Raw genomic sequence first — 25,759 nt, 5'->3', positions numbered from 1 at the left:
ATTTGAATATGATTCAAACAAATTCAAAAATTCAGATTTGAATCACATTCAAACAACTTTAAAAATTCAGATTTGAATCACATTTAAACAACTTTTAAAATTTAGATTTGAATTACATTTAAACAACTTTAAAAATTCAGATTTGAATCACATTCAAATAACTTTTAAAATTTAGATTTGAATCATATTCAAACAACTTTTAAAATTCATATTTGAATCACATTCAAACAACTTTAAAAATTCAGATTTGAATCACATTCAAACAATATTTAAAATTCAGATTTGAATCAAAATTTAATTGTGTGATTAAAACACTAATTAAACAATTTAATTAGACATAGGATGAGCTTTTAGATCATACAACAATTGTAAATTAAAAAGTCAAACCTTGCACACACCATTGGAGACCACAAAGTGTGTGCACCAATGGTGTTCATCACCATGCCGCCACCATTCCTTTCCAACCAGCAATGGATCTATCATCTCACGATCATACCACACAATTAAATCATATAATCAACAATCTAAATGGCAAATATAGTGGCTCTGATACCAATTGAAGGAGCGGAAGCATGAAAAACATAAGTTTAGATCATTGAAATTCAAAATTTTTCATCTAGGGTCACATGCATCATGCAAGATTTGTTTTTATCTATTTGATTTCAATGATAAACAATATATTAAAACTCTTTTAATATGTTTATGGATCTACATTTGCCATTTAAGATTTTAGAATTAACAGATTAATTCTTTAGAATCCTAGATTAGATCAAGAACAAGTGCACTAACCTTTTTGATGCACTGCAGTGTGTTTGGTACCTTTGGGATGAGTCTAGGACACCAGATGTTGTCCCTCTAGCTTGTCCACACCAAGATCACCAATGGTAGCCCATGAACAACTTCTAAAGCTTTTTCTATGAATTAGAAAATCAAGTTTTACCTTTTGAGAGATTATAGATATAAACAGGACACTGTAAACAATTTCTAGTATTTTTAATTCAAGAGATTGTTGGCTAATCTCCTTGAATTGATGAGAGATGAAGAAGAAGAAAGGGAGATGTTCTTTAGATGGCGGCACCAAAGAAGAAAAATAGCCACACGTTTTACTCTTTCATAACAACACTTATATAGCTAGGTCATCACTTAAAACCTTTGCCACATGTCACCTTCTGATTAGCTCTAGGTTTAATTGACCCAATCACATTGTGCCAAGTGTCAAACCTATATTTAATCTTGACTTTGATCATCTTACATGATTAAAAGACATATGGAAAGCTTATGTGTAGTGCCATGTGTCACCATCTCACGGTGCCACATGTTACTTTGTGAAATGACCAAAATGCCCCTGTGTCTTAATTTTGAGTTCTCAACCTAAAATAATTATTTCTCTTCTTCTAATCAATTTATATCAAATATTAATTAATTAATTAATCTCTATTAATTAATTTCTCATAATTAAATTCATATTCAAACACTTTAAATATAAATTTAACTTATACTATACATCCAATAACCTAGATTTGGTTTCAAGCCATGCTAGGGACTTTGCAATCTAATTGTAAACCAAACCTATTTAATTAATTAATTAAACTCTTTAATTAATTAATTAAATCATGTTTCATTTGGTGATTACTTGTGTATGTGTGTGACTTACTAGGCTCATCACTAATTGGCAATGAGATATGATATCAACTCTTAATATCATTAGAACTCTTTCTTATCATAAATGATTTCTCTAAATCATTTTATACACCTCATAGACTATGGTTAACACCTAGCATAGCATGCCATGGCCACCCAATTAGTAATAAGATTTACCTTAAATGAACCTATAATCATATGTTACCATGCACTAGAATCTCTCTATTACAAAATCCCAATTCGAGCTGGAGTCATGGTTTATGTCAAACCCCATTTGCTATGAATATTACGTTCTCTTTTAATTCCAGTTCTTGATTAAAAAGATTTTCTCATCAGAAACTCTTTTCTGATTAAATCTATCTGTCCTGGCCAGGAACTTGAAACATCAAGAACAATTAAATGAACATAGGATTTTATCCCTATTTACTTAGGGTAACAGATTCCATCTTGATCAACACCTACCTCCATATATAACTAGCAGGAGCCAACACATGCCCATATACCCATACATAGTACAAGTATGAAAGCAATATCAAACTTAAACCACCTATATACAAGATAACTGTGCTATCTCAGGTCTAAAGATTATATGCACTGATATGATTTATGACAATACATTGACAAGAGTAAACTCCATGTGCTTGTCATAAATGTCACTGGTTCAACCTACTTATCATATATAAGTGCTTATCATGTTTGTTATATGGCATGAGACTCACCATTCCATCTTATTTACATCTCATATAAATAACTTGGGAACAAACATGATTATAATCTTTCTGGATAAGTCATGTCCTTATTGTGAAGTATCCTCGATTGTGAACCAATTTATGATACTTTGTGCTAGAAATACTGTCACTCATATTCTTAACAACTTAAGAATAATATTTCTAACAAAATATCAATGGACCTTTTCTATTACACATAAATATGTTGTGTAAATGGAAAAGTGAAAATGCCTTTTATTAATAAAAACTTGTACAAGATACATACTAAATGATATGCTCTAGGGCATACTACTAACATTAGATACATATTCAGTTATGTCTTTCTTCATACCCATCCATAAATAGTGCTTTTTAACAGTCCTGTACATTTTGGTTCCACTAGGGTGTATAGCAAAAGGAGAATCATGTGCTTCCTTCAAAATGGTTTGCCTCAATTCTACATCATTTGGAATGCACACTTTGCCCTAGTGTAACAATAAGCCATCATTATTCACTGAAAAGTCTAGTTTCTTGCCATCCCGAGCTTCTTCCATCAATTTCATATACTTTTCATCATTGTGAGCTACTGTTTTTATTTGATCAATTAATATCGGTTTCACTCGCCAGGTAGTTATCTCTGTCCCTCATCATCTATCTTCAAATTAGCATACAATGCCCTTAACTCGTGCACTATGGACAAAGGAGAAACCCTTAAACTAGCCATAGTCTTGAGACTTAAGGCATCAGCTACCACATTTGCTTTCCCTGGCTGGTAGTCTATCAAGCAGTCATAGTCCTTTATCAGCTTTAACCACCTTCTCTGTCTCAAATTCAACTCCTTTTGCAAGATCAAATACTTCAAGCTCTTGTGATCTGTATAGATGTAACACTTTTCCCCATATAAATAGTGTCTCCAGATCTTCAAAGCAAATACTATAACTGCTAGCTTCAGGTCATGTGTAGGGTAGTTTCTCTCATAGGGTTTCAGCTAACGTGATGTATAAGCAATAATATTTTGGTCTTGCATCAGTACACACCTAGCCCATTATAAGAAGCATCGCTATAAATGGTATATTCTTTACCCAGAGTAGGTAAAGTCAGGACTGGAGCTTCAATCAAACATCTCTTCAACTCATCAAAGCTTTGCTGGCATTTATCAATCCACTGAAATTTTACATCTTTTCGAAGCAGCTTTGTTAGTGGAGATGCTAACATAGAAAACCCCTTTACAAAATAGTAGTAGTAACCAGCTAAGCCTAGAAAACTGCAAACTTCTGTAACATTTTTGGGTGGCTTCTAAATAAGTATAGCTTCTACCTTGCTGGGATCTACCTTAATGCCTTCAGCTGATACAATGTGCCCCAAGAAAGTAATTTCTTTCAGCCAAAATTCACACTTTGACAACTTGGCATATAACTATTTCTCCCTTAAAGTCTATAATGCAATCCTCAGGTGCCTATCATACTCCTCTGCATTCTTTAAATACACCAAAATGTCATCAATGAATACCACAACAAATTGATCTAAATATGGCCTGAAGATAGTGTTCATCAGGTCCATAAAAGCAGCTGGAGCATTGGTTAACCCGAATGGCATTACTAAGAACTTGTAGTGGCCATATCGAGTCCTAAAGGAAGTTTTTAGAATACTTTGCTCTCACATCCTCAACTGATAATAACCCGATCTCAAGTCAATTTTAGAGAACACAGCTGTATCCTTCAACTAATCAAACAAATCATTTATACGAGGCAGTGGATATCCATTCTTTATGGTCACCTTATTCAACTGCTTGTAATCAATACACAGACGGAGAGTACCATCTTTCTTCTTAACACACAATATTGGTGCTCCCCAAGGTGACATACTAGGACGAATAAAGCCTTTATCAAGTAATTCTTGCAACTGCACCTTCAACTCCTTCAACTCACCAGGTGCCATTCTGTAAGGGGTAATAGAGATTGGGTCCACACCAGGCATAACCTTTATTTCAAACTGCACCTCTCTTTCCGGAGGTAATCTTGGCAATTCTTTAGGAAAAACACCTGGAAAGTCACATATAGTAGAGATATCCCACAATGCTAGATTCCTTACTTGGGTGTCTATCACATGGGCCAAGTATGCTTCGCACCCCTTTCTAATCATTTTTCTAGCAAGTGCAGTAGAAATAAGGTTTGATGGCAGTAATTGCCTCTCCTTATGTATTATCACATCACCATACTAAGGGAGACCAAAAGTGTCTATCTTCAATCTATAGTCAATCATTGCATGATGCCTGGCTAGCCAATCCATGCCCAAGATGATATCATAATCTCGAAAGGGCATTTCAATCAAATCAGATAGGAAATGGTGTCCTTGAATTACCAAAGGGCAATCCTTATACACTCTATTTACCCTGACCTCCTGGCCTAATGGACTAGTTACTAGCACATCAAAGTCCATTTTCACATATGGGATAGTATTAGAACAGATAACGCTAGCACTAACATACGAATGTGTAGAGCTAGGATCAAATAACACATAAGCATCTTAGTCAAGGATAGAGAAAGTACCAGCTACCACATCTAATGTCTCAGCCTCCTCTCTCTGACCCATCATGTACACTCTGGCTGGTGCATCACTGTCACACTTTACCCCTCTGTAAGGCATAACATGATCCCGTAGAATACCTAATGAACTACCGAACTTCACCTACTGATAACTTATTAAGTACACTACAAGGGGTTTTAAAACCATTTTCTTACATTTTGGAAGTGGTGAGCATTTTAGTAGGAATTAAAAACATTTAATTGAAGTTTCAAAACTAGTAAAAATTTTTGTCCATTTTTATTTGTCCGCAATTTTTGAAAAACTTTCGGCAGAGTGCCGTCTATATTTTGAGAAAATAGTTCTTCAAAAACTTGTAAAAACACTTCCAATAATTGTTTCCACAACTCCCAAGCACCAAAATGACTAAATTCAACATAATTCAAATCAATTCCACAATTCAATTAAAGTTTGTCATCTCACAATATTTCATAATTTCATTCACATTGCATTTAAAATTTAATTTACATATACAGGTCTTAATTTACAAAAAGAAAATCCAAAATAATATTATTACAATTTACTATACAATTGCTCAACTTTACATTAATACATATGACATTATAATATTTACATCAAAATAACTACAAGGGTATAAATAAATACTCGTACCAAAAAGGTTAATGTAGTTCTCTATCTCAGTAGCAACTCACTCTGCTGCTTTCTCCTTTCCCTTATCTACGACAGCAAAATAAGCTATCGCTGAGTATAAAAATTGTAACAGCCCAATCTATCTCTAGTCAGTATTGTCCGCTTTGGCTCGTGGGCCTCACGGATTTGTCCCTTGGGAGGTTTCATTCCCAAAAGTGCGCTGACCAGGTGAGGAAGGCTCCCACATATATGGCTCAAATCTTTTCTTCCCATTTCCGATGTGGGACACGAATCCACCCCAGTATGTAGCTGGTAGAACAAGCACGTCCCAACCCACCAGCTTCCGCCTGGTGCGTCTTCGCACCACACACCGTACTAGGGGGAGTCCAGCTCTGATACCACAATGTAACAGCCCAATCCATCTCTAGTCAGTATTGTTCGCTTTGGCCCGTGGGCCTCACGGATTTGTCCCTTGGGAGGTTTCATTCCCAAAAGCGCGCTGACCAGGTGAGGAAGGCTCCCACATATATGGCCCAAATCTTTCCTTCCCATTTCCGATGTGGGACACGAATCCACCCCAGTACATAGCTGGTTGAACAAGCACGTCCCAACCCCATCCCTGGGTCGTGACCGATGGAACTCTGCAGAAATTTTTATAAAATTTGCAGAAAAATAAAATGGGCCAAAAATTTCAACTAGCTTTCAACTTTAATTAAATGTTTTGATACCTACTAGAAAATACTCACCACTTATAAAAGTAAGAAAATTGTTTTTAAAATCCCTTGTAAGATACTTAATGAGTTATCGGTAGGTGAAGTTCGGTAGTTCATTAGGTATTCTACGGGATCATGTTATGCCTTACAGAGGAGTAAGGTGTGACATATTTTAGTGGTATTAGAGCAAAATTTTTGAAGTATGTTTTAACTTGAGAATTTGTGTCTTTCCTTATTAAGTACAACTACTCATTGTCCATATTGTTACATACAGTGCATTACATCATAAATATGAACTAACGGAGGGAATCTCCATGTGTTATTTATTCAGGAGATACCCTAACTTTAGACCGAAATAGAAGAAGGGGATCACTCAATCGAGCAATCTATTGAAGCTGAGGCACAAGGGGAAGCCCAAGCTTTACAGAATGTCAGTAGCACCAGCCCCACAAATACCGCAGTTTTCTACACAATTTGCACAGCAGATGGCTGCGATGTTTCAACAAATGGCTGGGGGTATGCCTACTCAAGCTCCACCCCAGACACCTGTGGCACAACCACTGCCTCTAGCCAGACAGTATGATAAGTTATTAAAGTATGGGGCTATTGAATTTAAGGGTACAGTGGACCCTTTAGAGGCAGAGCAATGGCTTAAAAGGATGGATAGAGTATTTAAGAAGCTGCATTGCCAAGATGAACTGAAGTTTGAATATTCTGTGTCACTACTGCAAGGGGATGCGTATGATTGGTGAAAGACCATCCCCCACAGATTAGCTGAACCACCAGTACTTACCTGGGATGACTTTATCAGAGAATTCAGACAAAAATACGTCCCAGACACATATATGGATCAAAAGTTGCAAGAATTTTTGAGTCTGAAGCAAGGGAGTAAATCAGTGGCAGAATATGAGAGGGAGTTCTCCTGCTTAAGCCATTATACTAGGAGTCTCCTTTCTACCAGCAAGGAAAGGTGCAAGAGATTTGAGACTAGTTTGAAGCCCAGTTTGAGAATGCAAGTAGTGGGATTCAGACACAACAATTTTTCAGAACTCATGTCTCAAGCACTTGAGTTATAAAGGATTGAATCAGAAACGACCCTAATAAAAGAAAAATCATAAAAAGTTGAAAAATCAGAGAAAGATAAGGGGGAAAAATCAGATAAACAGAGTTCTGGTGGTACTTCTGGGAAGAGAAAGAAATTTGGTGGACCTAGCAGAGGTCGAGGTGGAAGATTTGGAAGGGGTAGATTTTCTGGACAGAGACCCCCTAGGTCTGGTCAGTAGTCGAGCAGGGGTTCATATCCTGCCCGCCCCTGTGAGACTTGTGGCAAGATTCATAGGGGATAATGCTATTGGGCCACTGGAGCTTATTTTAATTGTGGAGGCAAGGGCCATTTAGCAAAAGACTGCACTAGTGCTCCGAGATACGGTCCAGCTCCTACGACTACAGAAGGATCTATTCAGAGTCCTGCTCCTAGAGGTTCACAATTAGTTGGCAGAGGAAGAGGCAGAGGTAGAGACATTGCTTCAGGCAGCCAGGGTACTGTTGGTCAGTCAGCATAAGGAAGTGCTTCTGATGTTGTAGCTGGTACATTCTCTATCTCTGATCAAGAAGTATTTGTGTTGTTTGATCCGGGTTCAACCCACTCATATGTTAGTGCTAGCATAGTCAGTTCACTTGCTGTTCCATGTGTCTAAATGGGTTTTGAAGTGCTAGTAACTAGTCCGTTAGGACAAGAGGTTTGGGTTAACAGAGATTATAGAGACTGTCCTTTAGTGATCCAAGGACATATTTTTCTGTCAGATTTGATTGAAATGTCCTTCAGAGATTATGATATCATCTTCGGCATGGATTGGTTAGCCAGGCATCACGCCATGATTGACTGTAGACTGAAGACAGTCACTTTTGGTCTCCCTTTGTACGATGATGCAGTAATACACGGGGAGAGGCATTTACTGCCGTCAAACATTATTTCGACTGCACTAGCCAAAAGAATGATCAGAAAGGGGTGTGAAGCATACTTGGCACATGTGATAGACACCCAAGTGGGGAGCCCAGCACTGAGGGACATCCCTACAGTATGTGACTTTTCGGATGTGTTTCCTGATGAATTGCTAGGATTACCTCCAGAAAGAGAGGTGCAGTTTGAGATTGATGTTATGCCTAGTGTGGACCCAATCTCCATAACGCCATATAGAATGGCACCAGCAGAATTGAAAGAGTTGAAAGTACAGTTGCAAGAGTTGCTTGACAAGGGCTTTATCTGCCCTAGTGTGTCACCTTGGGGAGCACTAGTGTTGTTTGTTAAGAAGAAGGATGGCACTCTCCGCTTATGTATTGACTATCGACAGTTAAATAAGGTGACAATAAAGAATAGATATCCATTGCTCCTCATTGATGACTTGTTTGATCAGTTGAGGGGTGCAGCTATGTTCTCCGAAATTGACTTGAGATCAGGTTATTATCAACTGAAAGTACAAGAGCAGAGTATTCCTAAAACTACCTTCAGAACTCGCTATGGCCATTATGAGTTTTTGGTCATGCCATTCGGGTTAACTAATGCTCCAACTGCTTTTATGGATCTGATGAACACTATCTTCAGACCATATCTTGACCAGTTTGTTGTGGTATTTATTGATGATATATTGGCCTATTCGAGGAATGCAGAAGAGCATGATAGACATCTGCGGATTGTACTGCAGACTTTGAGGGAGAAACAACTATATGCTAAATTGTCAAAGTGTGAATTTTGGCTGAAGGAAATATCTTTCATGGGGCATGTAGTATCAAAAGAGGGCATTAAGGTAGATCCAAGTAAGATTGAAGCTGTCCTTAATTGGAGGCCACCCAAAAATATCACAGAGATTCGTAGTTTTCTGGGTTTAGCTAGATACTACAGTAGATTTATGAAGGGATTCTCAATGTTGGCATCTCCACTAACCAAGCTGCTTAGAAAAGATGTGAAATTTTAGTGGATGGATAAATGCCAACAGAGTTTTGATGAATTGAAGAAATGTTTGATTGAAGCTCCAGTCCTGACTTTACCTACTCCGGGTAAAGAATACGCAGTATATAGTGATGCTTCTCACAATGAGTTAGGCTGTGTATTGATGCGAGATCGAAATGTCATTGCCTATGTATCACGCCAACTGAAACCGCATGAGAGGAATTATCCAACACATGATTTGGAGCTTGCAGCTATTGTGTTTGCTCTTAAGATCTGGAGACACTATTTGTATGGGGAGAAGTGTTACATCTACACAGATCATAAGAGTTTGAAGTATTTGGGCACTCAGAAGGAGTTGAATTTGAGACAGAGGAGATGGTTAGAGTTGATAAAAGACTATGATTGTCTGATAGACTATCAGCCAGGGAAAGCTAATGTTGTGGCTGACGCCTTAAGTTGCAAGACTATGGCAAGTCTACAGGTTACTCCTTTGTCTATGGTACATGAGTTGAGATCATTACATGCCAGCTTAGAGATTAATGATGAGGGGCAGACAGTAGTTGCATGGCATGTACAGCCAGCGTTGATTGATCAGATCAGAATGGCTGCTCAGAATGATGAAAGGTATCAAAAACTGTTGGAAGAAGTCAGGCAGGGCAAGAAACCGGAATTCTCTATAACAGATGATGGTCTACTGCTACACCAGGGTAGAATATGTGTTCCTAATGATGTTGATTTGAGGCAGATAATTTTGAAGGAAGCACATGAGTCTCCTTTTGCCATGCACCCTGGTGGTACAAAAATGTATAGAGGGCTAAAGGAGCATTACTAGTGGATGGGTATGAAGAGATGTAACACCCCCATTTATATAGCCTGGTATATTTCACTGTTCCGGTGATCGGAGTTGGTCCGGACAATTAAGAGGATTAGAACCACATCTAAGACAACTAGATAACCTATAAACACAAATAATTAGTAATTGCCAATTAGTTAAGTATAAATAAGAAAAACAGAACATAAGAAGTTAAACGAGCCAAGAGTCACAGCGATGGGTGACCTTCTCAGGAAGGACTGCGAAGTCATTTTAAACTCAAATTTCGAACCGTAAAATGTGACGCTGCGGTCCTTAGGACCATTATGAACACAGTGGAAAAGAGAAAATCACGAAAAAGAATTGTTAAGTCAGTCAAATAATTAGGTCAGGGAGCCGGAAGAAATATTGAATTATTTGCAAACCGGGTTGAACCGGCGAGGGACAATTTGGTCAATTGACCCCGAGAGCTGACTCCTGACCCAACAGTCAAATAAAATTGGAGAAAAGAAAATTTTAGAATTGAGAATTAAATTAAAGAACTAATAGAAAAATAAATAGAAAAAAAATATGAAAAAGTTAAAAAGGTGATGACATCATGCATGACATCATGCATGATGCCATAAAAATAATAATTAATATATTTAATTAATTAGATTTTTGGTCTTCCATAAGGATAAAAACAAAACAAAAGAAAAGAAAAAAAAAATAAAACAAAAGTCTATCTTCTTCAAGTTAGCCGTCCACCTCTCTCTTCCCTCTCTCCCTCACTAGTCCTCCATGAAAGCTCTTTTTTGAGCTTGAAGGAATCACAAATTCAGCCATAGAAGTGTAATCCTCTTAGTTAAACCTTGTTAACCTCACTTGAGAAGAATCTTGGTCACCAAAGAAAGAAGAAAGGAGGAGAAATAAGAAGAGAAAAAGACACCTAACAAGGTTAGTGATTTAAGATGCAAGATTAGTTTACTTGTTGTGTTTTTAGCTTGAATTACTTGTAAATAAACTTAAAATGAAATGAAACAAATTATTAAGGGACTAAGTTGAAATTCGGCCAGCATGAAGAGGAGGGTGATTTGCATGATTTGAATGGTTTGAATGGGTATAGGAACTTTAATTAGTTGAATGGTTAAGATTAAAGACTTTGAAAGTAGCTAAATGCATGAGTTTGTGAATTAGGGTTTGAACATTAGGGTTTAGAGAAAAAAAAAATGTAAGGAAGTGGTAAATGATGTCATTGACCTAATGTGAAGTGAAAAATGGTCATTTGTGACCTAATGAGGAGTGTTAGAGGTGTTTGAATCAAAGCCAAATTCGGATGGAATATGGTCATGCTACTGGCAGCATGACCAAATTTCCTTTGAGGGACCAAAAATGAAATTTTACAAGTCCAATTGGTACGGGACCAATTGGGGATGAAAATAGACACTAAATGACACAATTTTCATTCAGGAAGCATGCCCAAAAAGTGACCAAAACCTAGTGAACAAATTGACCAAAGTTGAAAAATCACAGTCTGCCTCTGTACAAAGTGACCAAATGAACAGTGTTTGTTCATTTGGCCATAACTTGAGCTAGGCAGGTCAAAATGACCTGAAAGTTTACCAGTGGTTAGAAAAGATATAGACATAAAACTTTCATGAAGAACACCAACCCAAATTATACCATTAACCAAGTCATTTGGCCATCCAAAGTTGGTGACCTAAAACTGCCAGCACAAAAAAATTGCCCAGAATTCTGGGTTGTGTCCAATCCGGCAGCCATGGTTCAAATGGCTATAACTTGAGCTAAAAAACTCCAATTGGAGTGATTCAAAAAGGAGAATAAACTTAAGAAATTAGGGAACATTTTCTATGAAGAAATTTTTGCTAAATTCCAACAGTAAAATGACTAATGGAACAGTGCAACTTAGGACTCCAAAACTGAAAATTTACAATTTTGCTTAAAAGACTTAAGTTTTGAGAAAATGACCAAAACCAACAAATTTAGTGACCAAAATTTGGTATGTGTGTGAAGTTGGAATTCTCATACCTATTAAGCCTTAGAAAGTCAATAATTTGACTTGAATAGTGTAGTAATAGTAACCCCGAAACACAAAATTTCAAGAACGTCGAGTTTAGCACGTTATAGCTAAGTAAAAGTGAAGTTAAATTTATTTTTGGATTTATACTAAGTTATGGTACTGAAAGACTATAAAATTGTGTGTTTCAGTTGAAAAGAATACCGGGAAAGAACCCGAGGAACCGAGTCAAGGCCAAGAGGCGACTCGCTTGAGGTTTGTGCACAACATCACTATGCTTTAAAATTCATTGATTAAGTAAATGAAATATGTATTTTACTTTTGCTTTGAATTGTGAAAGTTTATTTGTGACATTATCTATGATGTTTTGATTTAAATTGTTGAAAGTTATTGTGTATATTTAAAATGACAATGTTTAGCAAATTGTTAAGATAAGTTTTGAAACCACAGTGTCATGACCATATATTTGAACACCTCACTAGCATGACTAGTGAGGGTAATTAGTTTCGAATTTTGATTCCTTCTCTGGAGAAGTGTTGAGGTGTACCATTAGAAGAGGATGTGAATGGATATCCATATATTTGAGCTAGCTAGCCTTGTGATGTGATTTCTCTTTAGCCTCTGGTTATTGAGATTCTATTTGTTTCGAATGGCATGATCTAACTGTGGGTTTTATGAAATGTGATTTGATACTTCAAAATGAAATTGTTTGGGATTAAAATCTCATAATGCATGATTTGTATTTAATTCTCATGTTCAGTCAAATTTTTAAATAAATGTGATTTAAGTTCTGCATAAAGATTATTTTAGTATATTGTGCACCACTGAGTCCTAGTACTCAGCGATGGCTTTTATTGCTGTCGCAAATATAGAGACTAGAGGAGCAGCAGACTGAGCTGCTAAAGATTGAGGATTTATCAGCTTGAAGTTATCGGGTATAATTTATACCCTGCCTATAAATATTTATTTTGATGTATGTATTGCACATAAATGTATGGACATGTAAATCGGTCTTGAGCAGTTTGTACAAAGTTTGTATAAAGTTGTAATAAAATTTAGTTTGAATTTTCATAATGCAGATTTTATTATGATGTATATATATAGATTGTAGTCTTTAATGAATGGAAATGTTTTATTTTAATTTGAATGAGATTGATAGATGTTATTTTAATGATTATTGAATTTTGGAAATTGAGAAAGGTTGACTGTTGAATTTTGAGATTTGGGAAATTATTGAGATTGATTGTGAAATTGAAGTAGTGGTTGAGAAAATTTTTGAAAGTGTTTTTTTCAAGTATTTGAAGAACTGTTTTCTCAAAATACAGACGGAACTCTAGCAAAATTTTTATAAAATTTGCGGAGAAATAAAATGGACCAAAAAAGTATTAACTAGTTTTAATATTAAATAAATGTTCTAATTACCTATTAGAAAATGCTCACCACTTAACAAAAGTAAGAAAATTGTTTTAAAATCCCTTGTAGGGTACTTAATGAGTTATTGATAGGTGAAGTGCGATAGTTCATTAGGTATTTTACGGGATCATGTTATGCCTTACAGAGGGGTAAGGTGTGACAAGAGAGATGTGGCAGAGTTTGTTTCCAAATGCCTAAGTTGTCAGCAAGTGAAGGTAGAGCATCAATTACCCGCTGGGTTATTACAACCACTACCAGTACCGGAATGGAAATGGGAGAGAATAATTATGGATTTTGTGATGGGACTTCCGAGGACACAGAAGAGTCATGATGCAGTATGGGTCATTATTGACAGACTGATCAAGTCTGCTCATTTTTTGCCAGTCTAGATGGACTACAGTTTAGAAAGATTGGCCAAGTTGTACATTGATGAGATTGTGAGACTGCATGGAGTGCCAGTATCCATAGTATCAGACAGAGATCCTAGGTTCACTTCTAGATTCTGGGGTAGTCTTCAGAGAGCCCTAGGAACTAGATTGAACTTTAGTACTGCATTCCACCCACAGACAGATGGCCAGTCTCAGAGGGTAATTCAGATCTTGGAGGACATGTTACGGGCTTGTGTGATTGAGTTTGAGGGTAGTTAGGATACACACTTGCCTTTGATTGAGTTTGCTTACAACAATAGCTACCAATCAAGCATTGGGATGCCTCTATGTGAAGCTTTGTATGGCAGAAAATGTAGAACCCCATTGTGTTGGGATGACGTGAGTGAAAGAAAGATGATTGGACCCGAAATTGTTCAAAGAAATCAAGAGAAAATCGAGTGATCGTGAGATCGACTTAAGACCGCATCGCATCGGCCGTCAAGTCCTACATTGATTTAAAGAGAAGAGATATTGAATATGCAGTGGGTGAGAAAGTATTCCTCAAGGTTTCTCCTTGGAAGAGAATTATGAGATTCGGCAGAAAGGGGAAACTGAGTCCTCGTTTCATTAGGCCATATGAGGTTCTGGAAAGAGTGGGTCCTTTGGCATATCAGTTGGCACTACCTCCAGAGTTAGAGAAGATACATAATGTCTTCCATGCATCTATGTTGAGGAGGTATTGATCAGACCCATCTCATATACTACCAGTAGAGGAAATGGAAGTGAATCCAGACATCACATATGAGGAAGAACCCATAGAGATTCTGGCTTATAATGTGAAGCAGCTATGGAACAAGTAGATCTCGTTAGTAAAAGTGTTATGGAACCATCATTCGGGCCAGAAGGCTACTTGGGAATGAGAGGAGGACATGAGGAGACAGTACCCACAGCTGTTCAGAGATTGATACCAGGTAAAATTTTAGGACGAAATTTATTTTAAGGGAGGGAGAATTGTAACACCCCTAATTGCATAGCCTAGTATATTAATTTTGAGAAAACAGTTCTTCAAATTCCTGTAAAAAACACTTCCAATTATTTATTTCAACCACTTCTTCAAATTCACAATCAATCTCAACCAATTTCTCAAGTTTCAAAATTCAACAATTCTCATTTCTCAATTTCCAAATATTCAATAATCAATAAAATACTATCAATCAATTTCATTCAAAATAAAATAAAATATTCCCATTCATATTTCATTAAGGATAAAACAATTTATATACATCATACTAAAAATTTACATTAAAAGAAATTCAAACTAAATTTTATTACAAACTTTATACAAACTTAGTACAAGCTGCTCAAGACCAATTTTATAGGTCCATACAATTACGTACATTACATACATCAAAATAAATATTTACAGTCAGGGTATAACTTATACCCAATATAACTTCAAGGTAAGTCGCTCCACAATCCTCAACAGCTCACTCTGTTGCTCCTCTAGTCTTTAAATCTGTGACAACAATAATGGCCATCACTGAGTACTAGGACTCATTGGTGCACAACATACTAAAATATTCTTTATGCAGAATTTAAATAATATTTATTCAAAAATTGGACTGAACATGAGAATTAAATACAAAATATGAATTATGAGATTTTAATCCAAACAAGTTCATTTCGAAGTATCAAAACACATTTCATAAAACCCACAGTTATATCATGCCATTCGAAACAAATATAATCTCAATAGCCAGAGGCTAAGGAAAAGTCACATCACAAGGTTAGCTAGCTCAAATTTATGGAAATCCATTCAATTTCTTCTTCTACTGGCACACACCTCAACACTTCAGCCAGAGAAGGAATCAAAATTCGAAATTGATTACCCCCAGTAGTCATGCTAGTGAGGTGTTCAAATATATGGTCAAAACACTGTGGTTTCAAAACTGATCTTAACAATTTAGTAAACATTGCCATTTCAAATATACACAATAACATTCAACAATTTAAATCAAAGCATCATAAATAATGTCTCAATTCACTATTTCAAATTATTGAAAACAATATGCAGAAAATAATTTACAGAAATTATACGTTGTGCACAAACCTTAAGCGAGTCGCCTCTTGGCCTTGACTCGATTCCTCCGGTTCTTTCCCAGTGTTCTTTTTCACTGAAACACACAGTTTCACAGTGTTTTCGTATCATCACTCATCATTAGTCCAAAAATAAATTTACATTCACTTATACCTAGCTCTAATGTGCTAATCTTGACGTTCTTTAATTTTTGTGTTTCGAGTTACTATTCACTATACTATTCAAGTCAATTTGTTGACTTTCTAAGGCTTAATAGGTATGGGAATTCCAACTTCACCCACTTACCACATTTTGGTCACTAAATTTGTTGGTTTTGGTTGTTTACTCAAATTCTAAGTCTTGTAGGCAAATTTGCAAATTTTCAGTTTTGGTGTCTTAAGTTGCACTATTCCATTGGTCATTTTACTGTTAGAATTTAGCAAAACTTTCTTCATAGAAAATGTTCCCTATCGTCTTAAGTTTATTATCCTTTTTGAATCACTCCAATTGGAGTTTTGTAGCTCAAATTATAGCCATTTGAACCATGGCTGCCGGATTGGACTAAACCCAGATTTTCTGGGCAAATTTTGGTTTTGGCAGTTTTAAGTCACCAACTTTGGGTGGCCAAATGACTTGGTTAATGGCATAATTTCAGTTTGTATTCTTCATGAAAGTTTTAGGTCTATACCTCAACTGTCCACTGGTAAAATTTCAGGTCATTTAGACCTACCTAGCCCAAGTTATGGCCAAATGAATAAACACTGTTCATTTGATCAGTTTGTACAGGGCAGACTGAGAATTTCTGGATTTGGTCAATTTGTTTACTAGGTTTTGGTCACTTTTTAGGCATGATTCCTAAATGAAAATTGTGTCATTTTGTGTCTATTTTCATTCTCAATTAGTCTCATACCAATTGGACTTGTAAATTTTCAGTTTTGGTCCCTCAAAGGGACCTTGGTCCTGCTGCCTACAACATGAGCACATTGAATCCGAATTTAACCTCAACTCCAACACTTCCAACACACTTCATTTGGTCAAAAATGACCATTTCTCACCTCAAACTAGGTCAACCACATCATTTCACCATTTCTCCACATTTTGTCTCCTAAACCCTAGGTGTCCAAAACCCTAGTTCACCAATTAATTGCATTTAACCAATTCAATGCATTTAATCATAATCATTCAACACAATTAAGCTCACATACACTTTTAAATCCACCAAATTCATGCATACATATATCAAAACCCTAGTTGACCGAAATTCAACTTAGTCCTTCACAATTGTTTTTATTTCATTTCTTTAGTTTCTAAGTTCATTTAAGTAACTAAACATGCATTTAAATAGGTAATTGAAAGTTAGAATACTAACCTTAAGTGAAGTTTTTGATCTTCCCTTTTTCCTCCAATTTTTCATTTTTTCTTTCCTCAATTCTTCCTTTCTAGGGTAATTTAGAAGTTTTCTAGGGTTCAAGACTAAAATTTATGGGAAAGATTCAAGTTATTCAAGCTTGAATAACTCATTAATGGTGGAACTATGGAGTTTAGAGAGAGAGAGAAGAGTTTTGGCTAGCTTGAAGAAAGAAGAAGGAAAATGAATTTTGTCTATTTAATTTGTATATTTATCTTCTAATTGACTTAGTCAAATTATTAAATAATGAAAAATTATTTATGACCTCAAGTATGATGTCACCATGATGATGTCATAACCTTTTCAACTTTTCTTTTTCTTCTTTTTTTTTATTTATTTTTCTATTAGTTCTTTAATTTAATTCCTGACTCCAAAATTTTCTTTTCTTCAATTTTATTTGACAGTTAGGTCAGGAATCAGCTCTCGGGGTCAATTGACCAAATTGCCCCTCGCCGGTTCAACCCAATTTGCAAATAATTCAATATTTCTTTCGGCTCCCTGACCTAATTATTTGACTGACTTAACAATTCTTTTTCGTGATTTTCTCTTTTCTACTGTGTTTGTAATGGTCTTAAGGACCGTGGCGTCACATTTTACGGTTCGAAATTTGAGTTTAAATCGACTTCGCAGTCGTTCCCGATAAGGTCACCCATCGCTGTGACTCTCGACTCGTTTAACTTCTTATGTTTTGTTTTTCTTATTTATACTTAACTAATTGACAATTACTAATTATTTGTGTTTATGGCTTATCTAGTTGTCTTAAGTGTGATTCTAATCCCCTTAATTGTCTGGACCAACTCAGGTCACCAGAATAGTGAAATATACCAGGCTATTCAAATAGGGGTATTACAAAAATACTCAGTGGTGTACAATAAAAATTCAAAATGCAGTACATAAAACATTCATTGATAAATCACAATTTAAATATTTCACAAATTATCAAAACTCATTATAGCACAATTTTGGTCAAATAATTTAATAAACATAGTGTTACCAATTCATACACAACTTAAGCCATGACACAAAATTTTCGATCAATGCCACGTTGTACACCACGACAAAGCAATCTACAACCCCACTAATCAAAATCAATGAGGGAGGTGGCTAGCTACCTAATGAGTACTCATCCGATTTACAACCTCAACTGGTAAGCCAGAGAGGGAGAAAAATAAACGATCTCAACCCCATAAATGGAGGAGGAATAATGTGGTACTGTCATGCTAAGTGTGAACACAAAATCAATTCAAAACAATGTACTCAAATAGTTTAGAAAAGATCCTAAACAATTTCAACAAAAAATCATTTTTTTTTAGTCATAAAGTGGCAACATAATTTATAAATAATACAGCGTTTCCATAAAGCATAACAAGTCAAATTTTCACTTAAAAAATAATTACATAATTTATTGTGCACAAACCTGACATGAGTCGCCTCTAAGCCTTGACTCAGTCTCTTAGATTTTTAGAGTCTTTTTTAGCTAAAACACACAATTGATAGTGTTTCAGTATCTTATCTCACAATAAATCCAATAATTAAATTCATATATGCTCAATTCTAGCCCCAATATGCTTAAACTTACGTTCTTGGAAATTTTTATGTCGGGGTTACTATCCATGATACTATTCAAGTCAAATTATTGACTTTCTTATGCTTAAAAGGTATGGGAAATCCAATTATACCCACATACCACATTTTGATTACCATTTTTGTTAGTTTTGGTTGTTTTCTCAAATCTTAAGTCTTTTAGGCACAAATTTCAAATTTTCAGTTTTGGTGTCCTGTATTGCACTGTTCCATTGATCATGTTGCTGTGGAAATTTGGCTAAGTTTTCTTCATAGAAGTTGTTCCTTATTGTCTTAAATTTATTTCCTTTTTTGAATCACTCCATTTGGAGTTTTTTAGCCTAAGTTATAGCCATTTGAACATGGCTTGCCGAATTTGGTTTTACCCAGAATTCTAGGCATTCATAGGATAATGGCAGTTTTTTGTGGGTTGATTGCAGGTGAGTTTTTGGATAGCTTATGGTCAAATTTTAGGTTTGTTTTCTTCATGAAAGTTGTAGGACTATGTCTCAGATTTCTACTAGTAAAATTTTAGGTCATTTGGACCTTCCTAGACCAAGTTATGATTATTTATGTAACTACCATTCATTTGGTCATTTTTGTACAGGTCAGTTTGCCAATTCCGGATTTGGCTTAATTGTTCACTAAGTTATGGTCACTTTCTGAGAATGATTCCCAAATGAAAAATGTACCATTTTGTGTCCAGTTTCATTCCCAATTGGCTTCACACCAATTGGATTGGTAAATTTTTAGTTTTGGTCCCTAAAAGGGACCTAGGTTAAGCTGCCTGCAGATTAACCCTCACCAATCCAAATTCGAACTTGGTTCTAACAATTCATACGCACTACAAATGGTCACAATTGACCATTTCTCAACTCAAATAAGGTCAATAACATCATTTGGCAAATTCCCAAATTTTTCTTCAATTTTTCACAATCTCCAAACCTTAGTTACATGCATTTCAACTCTAATGCAAACTTAAAGTGTATATTCATGATTTATACACTTAATTCACTTCAAATTTTAGGTCTCTTAAGTACAAATTTCAATTTTTTTTTATTTTTAAGTCTTTAAAAATGTTTTTGACTTGGTCAATTTAGGTAGGCAAATTAAAATTGTATTTTGACATCATGATGATGTCATCCAATGAGGTAAGCATAAGGTAATAAACTTTTTCAATTTTCTTTTTCTTTTGTTTTTATTTTTTCATTAGTTCTTTAATTAAATTCTTGATCCCAAAATTTCCTTTTCTTTGATTTTATTAGACAGTTAGGTCAGGAGTCAGCTCTAGGGGTGAATTGACCAAATTGCCCCTTGCTGGTTCAATCTGGTTTGCAAGTTATTCGATATTTCTTCCGGATCCTTGACCTAATTATTTGACCTGCTTAACAATTCTTTTTCATGATTTTCTCTTTTCCACTATGTTCGCAATAGTCCTAAGGACCGCAGCATCATATTTTACGCTTCGAAATTTGAGTTTAGATTGACCTCGTAGTCATTCCCGAGAAGGTCACCCATCGCTGTGACTCCCAGCTCATTTAACTTTTTGTGTTTTATTTTTCTTCTTTGTACTTAAGTATTTGGCAATTATTAATTATTTGTGTTCAGGGCTTATCTAAGTGTCTTAGACGTGATTTTACTTCTCTTAATTGTCCGGACCGACACCGATCACCGGAACAGTAAAATATACTAGGCTATGCAATTAGGGGTGTTATAATTCTCCCCCTCTTAAAATAAATTTCATCCTAAAATTTTACCTGGTATCAATCTCTGAACAGTTGTGGGTGCTGTCTCCTCATGTCCTCCTCTCATTCCCAAGTAGCCTCCTGGCCCGAATGATGGTTCCACAACACTTTTACCAACGGTATCTGCTTGTTTAGTAGCTGCTTCACCTCATAAGCTAGAATCTTTATGGGTTCTTCTTCATACATGAGGTCTGGATTCACCTCAATCTCTTCTACTGGTAGTACATGAGATGGGTCTGATCGATACCTCCTCAACATAGATACATGGAAGACATTATGCATGTTTTCCAACTCTAGAGGTAATGCCAAACGATATGCCAAAGGACCCACTCTCTCCAGAACTTCATATGGCCCGATGAAACAAGGACTCAATTTCCCCTTTCTACCGAATCTCATAATCTTCTTCCAAGGGGAAACCTTGAGGAATACTTTGTCACCCACTGCATACTCAATATCCCTTCTCTTCAGATCAATATAGGACTTCTGACGGTCTGATGCAGTCTTAAGTCGATCTCTGATCAATATGATTTTCTCTTTAGTTTGCTGAATAATTTTTAGCCCAATCATCTTTCTTTCGCCTACCTCATCCCAACACAACGGGGTTCTACATTTCCTGCTATACAAAGCTTCATATGGAGGCATCCCAATACTTGATTGGTAGCTGTTGTTATAAGCAAACTCAATCAAAGGCAAGTGTGTGTCCCAACTGCCCTCAAACTCAATCACACAAGCCCGTAGCATGTCCTCCAAAATCTGAATTACCCTTTTAGACTGGCCATCTGTTTGTGGGTGGAATGCCGTACTGAAGTTCAATCTAGTTCCTAGGGCTCTCTGAAGACTCCCCCAGAATCTAGAAGTGAACCTAGGATCTCTGTCTGATACGATGGATACTGGCACTCCATGCAGTCTTACTATCTCATCAATGTACAACTTGGCTAATCTTTCCAGGCTATAGTCCATCCGTACAAGCAGAAAATGAGCAGACTCGGTCAGTCTGTCAACTATAACCCATACTGCATCATGACTCTTCTGTGTCCTCGGAAGGCCCATTGCAAAATCCATAGTTATTCTCTCCTATTTCCATTCTGGTACTGGCAGTGGATGTAACAAACCATTTGGTACTTGATGCTTTGCCTTTAATTGCTGACAAGTTAGGCAATTGAAAACAAATTCTGCTGCATTTCTTTTCATACCCATCCACCAGTAATGCTCTTTCAGCCCTCTATACATTTTGGTACCACCAAGATGCATAGTAAAAGGAGATTCATGTGCTTCCTTCATAATGATCTGTCTCAAGTCAACGGCATTAAGAACACACATTCTGCCCTGGTGTAGCAATAGACCATCATCTCTAATTGAGAACTCATGTTTCTTGCCCTGTCTGACTTCTTCTAATAACTTTTGATAACTTTCATCATTTTGAGCCGCCATTCTGATCTGGTCAATCAACACTGGCTGTACATGCCATGCAACTGTTGTCTGCCCCTCATCATTAATCTCTAAGCTGACATGCAATGATCTCAACTCATGTACCATAGACAAAGGAGAAACTCTAAGACTTGCCATAGTCTTGCGACTTAAGGCGTCAGCTACCACATTAGCTTTCCTTGGCTGATAGTCTATTAGACAATCATAGTTTTTTATCAACTCTAACCATCTCCTCTATCTCAAATTCAACTCCTTTTGAGTACCCAGATACTTCAAACTCTTATGATCTGTGTAAATGTAGCATTTCTCCCCATATAAATAGTGTCTCCAGATCTTAAGAGCGAACACAATAGCTGCTAGCTCTAAGTCATGTGTCGGATAATTTCTCTCATGAGGTTTCAGCCGGCGTGATGCATATGCAATGGCATTCCGATCTTGCATCAGTACACAACCTAACCCATTATGAGAAGCATCACTATATACCATGTATTCTTTACCCGGGGTAGTTAAAGTCAGGATTGGAGCCTCAGTCAAGCACCTCTTCAATTGATCAAAACTCTGTTGGCATTTATCCGTCCACTGAAATTTCACATCTTTCCTAAGCAGTTTAGTCAGTGGAGATGCCAACATGGAGAACTCTTTCACAAAACGACTGTAGTATCCAGCTAACCCCAGGAAACTGCGAATCTCTGTGATATTTCTGGGTGGCTTCCAATTAAGGACAGCTTCTACCTTACTGGGATCTACCTTAATACCTTCTGCTGATACTACGTGTCCCAAGAAGGATATTTTCTTTAGCCAAAATTCATATTTTGATAGTTTTGCATATAGCTGTTTCTCTCTCAAAGTCTGCAGTACAATGCGCAAGTGTCTATCATGCTCCTTTGCATCATCTATGAACACCACTACAAACTGGTCAAAGTATGGTCTGAAGATAGTGTTCATCAGATCCATAAAAGTAGTCGGAGCATTAGTTAACCCGAATGGCATAACCAAGAACTCATAATGGCCATAGCGGATTCTAAAGGTAGTTTTAGGAATACTCTGCTCTTGTACTTTCAGTTGATAATAACCTGATCTCAGGTTAATTTTGGAGAACACAGCTGCACCCCTCAACTGATCAAACAAATCATCAATGCGGGGCAATGGGTATCTATTCTTTATTGTCACCTTATTCAACTGTTGGTAGTTAATACATAAGTGGAGAGTGCTATCCTTCTTCTTAACAAATAACACTGGCGCTCCCTAAGGTGACACACTAGGGCGGATAAAGCCCTTGTCAAGCAGCTCTTGCAACTGCACTTTTAACTCTTTCAATTCTACTAGTGCCATTCTATATGGTGTTATAGAGATTGGGTCCACACCAGGCATAACATCAATTTCAAACTGCACCTCTCTTTTCGGAGGTAATCCTGGCAATTCATCAGGAAACACATCCGAAAAGTCACATACTGTAGGGATGTCCCTCAGTGCTGGACTCTCCACTTGGGTGTCTATCACATGTGCCAAGTATGCTTCACACCCCTTTCTGATCATCATTCTGGCTAGTGTAATCGAAATGATGTTTGATGGCAATAACTGCCTCTCCCTATGTATTACCACATCACTGTACAGAGGGAGACCAAAAGTGAATGTCTTCAGTCTACAGTCAATCATCGCGTGATGCCTGGCTAACCAATCCATGCCTAAGATAATATCATAATCTCTGAAGGGCATTTCAATCAAATCTGACAGAAAAATATGTCCTTAGATCACCAAAGGACAGTCTCTATAGATTCTATTGACCCTAACCTCCTGACCTAATGGACTAGTTACTAGCACATCATAGCCCATTTGTACACACTGGATAGCAGTAGAACACATCACACTAGCACTGCCATATGAATGTGCGGAGCCAGGATCAAACAACACATATGCATCTTGGTCAAGGATAGAGAAAATACCAGCTACTACATCTAATGTTTCAGCCTTTTCTCTATCTCATGGTATAGACTCTAGCTGGTGCACCACTTGGTTCTGGCTGGTTAACAGTACTCTAACTTCCAAGAGTGCTACCAGGACCCATACCTCTACCTCTACCTCGACCAGCTGGCTGTGACCCTCTAGGTGCAGAGACTTGGGTTAATCCCTCAGATGTGGCAGGAGGTCCAAATCGACGTAGACTAGTACAATCCTTAGCAAAATGTCCACTCCCTCCACAGTTGAAACATTTACCAGTGGCCTTGAAACACACCCCACTGTGTGTTCTACAACAAGTCTCACACTACCGGACTGATAAAGCTTCTCGAGATGCCTACTGGGTCTGCTGACCAGACTGGGGTGGTCTTTGGCTAGAGAATCTGCCTCTGCCATATCTGCGAGAGCTGGATCCCCAAAATTGTTTCCTCTTCCTAGAACCACTCTCAGTAGCCTGGCCCATAGCCTTTTCAGTCTTTTTTTTCTCTTGAGTGCCCTTCTTCACCGCCCCTTCTGATTCTATCCTTTCCAGTTCCAGGGCTTGTGAAATCAGCTCATAAAAATTCTGGCGTCTGAATCCCACAACTTGCATTCTTAAGCTAGGCCTCAACCCAGCCTCAAACCTCTTACATCTATCTCTGGGGGTGGAGACTAAGCTTCCAGCATAGTGACTTAGCCTTGAAAAGTCTCGCTCATATTCTGCTTTTATTCTGTCCCCCTGCTTCAGGCTTAAGAATGCTTGCAATTTCATATCTATAAAAGCATCGAGAACCCATTTCTGCCTGAATTCATTCAGGAAGTCTGTCCATGTCAGCACAGGTGGCTCAACTAGGCTATGAGGGATGGTCTTCCACCATTCATATGCATCCCCTTATAGAAGAGATACTGAATATTCAAATTTTAATTCTTCGGCACACTGCAGTTTTCTGAATACCTTTTCCATCCTTTCTAGCCACTGTTCAGCTTCCAGTGGATCCACAGTGCCCTTAAACTCGGTAGCCCCAATTTTCATTAGTTTTTCATATTGTCGAGTTGGGGGCTTTGGTTGTGCTGCAGGTGCTTGCATCTGAACTTGGGTGGCACATTTCCCATCATTTGTTGAAAAAATGCACCATCTGCTGTGCAAACTGAGCAGGACACTGCGGTGCTGAAGTAGGAGTTGGAGTGGCTGATCCACTCACATTCTAAAGTGCTGGGGCTTCTCCTTAGACCTCAGCCTCGACAGATTGCTCCATGGAATGATCTCCCTCTTCCATTCAATTTTTTAAAAAATTCCTACTTCCTAAGATCAAACACAAGGAGGTTGACCTCCGTTAGAGCATATTCATGATGTAAATATGTCATATGTATCAATTAAAGACACTTGAGTAGTCGTACTTATCAAAGAAATACTCACATACATAGTCAAAATTCATTGCAAAACCATGCTCTAATACCACTAAAACATGTCACATCTTACCCCTCTTTAAGGCTTAATATGATCCTGTAGAACACCTAATGAACTACCGAACTTCACCTACTGATAACTCATTAAGTACACTACAAGGAATTTTAAAACCATTTTCTCATTAAGTACACTACAAGGAATTTTAAAACCATTTTCTTACATTTTGGAAGTGATGACCATTTTAGTAGGAATTAAAAACATTTAATTGAAGTTTCAAAACTAGTAAAAATTTTTTTCCATTTTTATTTGTTCGCAATTTTTCGAAAACTTTCGGTAGAGTGCTGTCTATATTTTGAGAAAACAGTTCTTCAAAAATGTAACACCCCCATTTGTATAGCCTGATA

This window comes from Hevea brasiliensis, chromosome 16 (assembly GCF_030052815.1).
Source record: "Hevea brasiliensis isolate MT/VB/25A 57/8 chromosome 16, ASM3005281v1, whole genome shotgun sequence".
NCBI classification, from domain to species: Eukaryota; Viridiplantae; Streptophyta; class Magnoliopsida; order Malpighiales; family Euphorbiaceae; genus Hevea; species Hevea brasiliensis.
Note: the sequence above shows the minus strand (reverse complement) of the source record.